This window comes from Petaurus breviceps, unplaced genomic scaffold (assembly GCF_028583685.1).
Source record: "Petaurus breviceps papuanus isolate PSGF00001 unplaced genomic scaffold, PetGlider_PUasm1.0 180, whole genome shotgun sequence".
Classification (NCBI taxonomy): Eukaryota; Metazoa; Chordata; class Mammalia; order Diprotodontia; family Petauridae; genus Petaurus; species Petaurus breviceps.
This window is the reverse complement of record NW_027185782.1, coordinates 5793679-5798267: the sequence shown is the minus strand read 5'-3', so window position 1 is coordinate 5798267 and position 4589 is coordinate 5793679.

Genomic DNA, 4589 nt, shown 5'->3' with positions numbered 1-4589 from the left:
CTTTAGTTCCAATCAAACAGGATCTGTTTGGATTCACTTTCATGCTGAGCATTTTTAATCATGGCCCGCACATGCAGGCTGTGGCAGAGGACAGGTGGAATCTCCTTCTCCTCACACCATCACAGCCACAAGCTTTCTATTGCAATGCACCCATCAGTTTGTTTCTACATTTTCTAACATGGGAGACAATTCTTGCTGGTTTCTCTTAGGGAAAAGAGGGGACAAGATTTTAATCTCTCCAAGGCTCAAGTAGCTAAGCAATCTGGGGATATTCCTCCCAAGTATCAGAAATTCTTCAATCCCTTGCAAAATCAACTTTCATCTAATTTGTATATGCAATTATATTTCACATAATCAAAAGAAAAATCAGCACTTACAGAACAAGGATGATTAGTCCTGTATTTGAGGCAATCAGGGTGCCATTCACAGCAAATATAAAAAAAAAACCAATATATTCAATAGACATAGCATGATATAAAATATTACTTAAAAGATAGCTTCAGTGACTACATGACCAAATTACATGTGAGGTAATATATTGCCTGTATTTATGAAAGCAGTACATACATATTTTTTAAAATTTAATAAATATGTATAGCAGCAAAAACAAAAAATCTACTATCAGTAGACCTACAGAATAATAAAATATGCAAATTTGGCTGTTACTATGCAAATAACTAAGTAATAAAAATATACATAATCAACAGGCTTACATAAGTACTATGTGTGCATGAGACTAATGCAGAAACAAATAAAAGTGAACAATAACATAAAAACTCTTTTTTCCCCTCCAAACCCATCCCTCCTCCAAACTTTCCTTTTACTCTGAAGTACTCTACCATCCTCCTTGTCACCCAGGCTCAAAACCTAAGTGTTATACTTGACTCCCCCTCTTTCTCACCATCCCTTCCCCTTTTTACAATCAGTTGCCAAGTTCTGTCATTTCTACTTTGCTAACATTTCTCCTCTTTGTCCCTTTCTCTCCTCTGATAGTCTCAACTTCATGCCTTCTGGTAGGTCTTCCTGTCTCTAGTCTCTCCCCACTCATTTAATCCTCCTTCAGCTGTCAAAATATTCTTCATAAAGCATAAGTCTTAATTACAAAAGACTCATGATGAAAAATGCTATCCACATTCAGAGAAAGAACTTATGGAGTCTGAACACATATTAAAGAATGCTATTTTCAATTTTTTGTATGTGTTTTTTTCCTTCTGCAAACTGTAATCTCTTAAAACCTGTTTCTTCTTTCACAACATGATTAATATGGAAATAGACTTTAAATGATTGCACATATATAACCTATATAAAATTGCTCTCCATTTTAGGGAGGGGAGAGGTTAGAGAGTGAGGGAGAAAATTTATAAAATTTATTTTATAAAAAATGAAGGTTAAAAATTTTTATTGGCATGTAATTAGAAAAAATTAAGTACTTTCAATTGGTAAAAAAATTAAAAATAAATAAAACATAGATCTTAACCCTTTAATAAACTCTAGTAGTTGCATATTCTCTCCTGGGTCAAATCTAAAATACTCTTTGGCTTTTAAAGTCTTCATAACACAGCCTCTTCCTATCTTTCCAGTCATTTTACATCTTATTCCTTCCAAACATACACTGCAATCCATGGTCACTGACTTCCTTAATGTTCTTCACACAAAGGCTTCCATCTCCCTACTCTGAGCATTTTCACTGGCTGCCCTTCCCCCATACCTGGAATTCTTTTCCTCCTCATCTCTATTTTCTGCTTCCTTCAAATCTCATCCAACACCCCACCTCTGCAAAAAGCCTTTCCCACTCTCCCTTGCTGCTGGGGTCTTCTCTCTGTGATTATCTCCATTTTATCCTGTATGTATTGTTTGTGTATAGTTAGTTGTTTGAATGTTGTCTCCCCAATTAAACTGTGTAGTACTTGAGATCAGGTTGTGTTTTGTTTTGTTTTTACTTTCTTTGTATCCCCAGCACTTAGGTCAGTGTCTAGCACATAGTAGGTGCTTAAATATTTTTTTACTTGACTTGACAAAAGAAACATATCCCAAATATGCAGTTATTGGCATGTGAGTCAATAAGTGTATGCAATTACATGGAAAATATATATTGGATGGATAAACATGATCATAATTATATAACCATTCCTCTAATTTCCCATGTAATATTATAAATTGTCTGGTCACTGGTTGAATAGACCTAGCTCTCCTGTGACCTACTGATCTATCTTCATGCCAACTAAGACAGAGAGGACCAGTGTAGGTAAGAGGGACACTTTCCAGAAGTTTGATCTTCCCAAGACTTCCAGAAGAGGAATGAACTCAACATATACAAAACAGACAACCTGACACCCCAAAAGGAGAATTCCTGGGTAGGTAAGGAAACAAGTTTTTCTTCATCCCAGGAGGCAGTAGAAAAACTAGTCCACTGTTGAGTCTATGCTAACCAAGTGCCACACACAAGGCAGTCAAACCACCTAGCAGAATCACCAAGGTACCCTTTAGTAGAGACAAGAAATGTCAGTCAGGTGAATCAAACCACTGCTTTGATCACCTTGAGCACCTTGATCACCACTTCCACTCAGACCTTGATGGAGAATTCCCAAGACTCTGAGCCCAAGAGACCTAGGAATAATAGTGCCTTCAATCTCTGTTTCCAACTTGGTCCCTACCACCATCATTAAAGAAGCAATTCCTGGGAAACAGAAAGCCAACTATACCACTTAAACCAGCTATACCAATTAGCGGGTAAGCCTAAAAGCCCCAAGAATAGCACTGTCTCCAAGATGATTGCATCTTCTTTCAGCCCAGTCCCAGCAAGCCATATAGCAACCACCACCACCACCACCACAGGGGAATACAAATATAAGGACTACCATCTCAACCACTGCCTTCCCCCAGAACACAGTGAAAATATTCTAGGACCCTAAAGCCAATAGCACTGGGAATAATATCACTCCCCTGCTTCCAGCATGTCCCTTTCAGCCACCAATCAGAGATTATGTGGAAATGCAACCTAGCAACTACTTCTAAACATGCTGCAGATCCAACTTCCTCCACACCTAGAAAAGAAAGTTCTCCTTACCTAAACCCTTGGTACTGTCAAATGATTCAACATCAGAAATAAATGTGACCTTATCAATGGAAAGGACATTAGAGAAGAAGTACCCCCACCTTCTTTGTTGTTGTACCCTAAGGACCAGGAGGGTTTTTTCATCTGTTATGAAGCTGAAACCTGCCTGTGTTGTTTCCCCTTATTAGAATGTGAACTTTGTGAATGCAAAGACTGTCATGTTTTCTGTTTTTATCCCCAGTATTTAGCACAGTGCTTTGCATATAGTAAGAACTTTAAAATGCTATTTCACTCATTTATCTATTCATTAATTGAAATTAGTTAGAGAAGACTCACTCAGGGTTGAGTGAGGAAATGGGTTGAGGGGATGTTTTGTCTAAGCCAAAGAAACGTAAGATTCCAGTAACTGATTGAAAACCCTTAGTCCACCTCATAATCAGGCCAGTATTGATATAGTCAGTACTGATACCAATACTTCTAGACTTAAACAAGGACTCAATAAATGTTGGGTTCAAATCCTGCCTCAGACCATTTCTTGCCATGTGCCTTGGGCAAGTCACAATCTCCCTCATCCTTAGTTTTCCTTATCCATAGAATAAATCTATCAGTCAACATGGATTTATCAAATACCTATTATGCCAGTAATTGTTCTAGGCACTAGAGGCACAGAGACAAAAATGAAACAGACCCTGTCTTTAAGGAGCTTATAACATAGAGGATATATGTGTACATATATAGGTCTAGATAAAACACACAAAGAGTAAGCAAATATTTATTGAGTGCTTACTTTGTGCCAGGTTCAGTATTAAATGTTGAAGATATGAATAAAGGTAAAATTAGAGATCTTGTTCTCAAGGAGTTTACATTCTGATGGTGAAACAAAATACAAGGAATTAGATAATGCAAGATATGTACAGTATAAATGGAGGGTCATCTCAGAGGGATGGCTCTGGCAAGGGAGAGGATGGAGAGCACCAGAAAAAGCCCTCTTGAAGAAGATGAGATTTGAGATGAGTCTTGAAGGAAGCCTGGGAATCCAGGAGATAGAGGTGAGGAATGAGATTATTCCAGGCATGGGAACAACCAAAAGACGCAGAGATAGGAGATGGACTGATCATGTCTAAAGAAAAGCAAGGAAGCCAGTAGAGCTGAACAATAGAGGACATGGTAGGTGGCAGAGTATAAGAAAACTAGAAGGATAGAATGGGGCCAGGTGCTAATGACTTTAAGTTTTTATATTTGATTTTGAAGCAACTTGAGCTCCTTAAACAGGGGAAGGAGATGACATGGTCAGACCTATGCATTAGGAAAATCACTCCAGCAGCTGAGCAAAGGATAAATTGGAGTGGGTAGAGGCTTGAGATAATGAGAATAATTAGGGGGCTATTGCAAAAGCTCAGGTGGGAAGTGATGCAGGTCTGAACCAGGATGGTGGCTTGTGAGTGGAGAGAAGGGACTATATACCAGATATGCTATAAAGGTTAAAAATAAAAAGATTTGATATTAGACTGGACTGTAGAGTGAGTGTGAATGA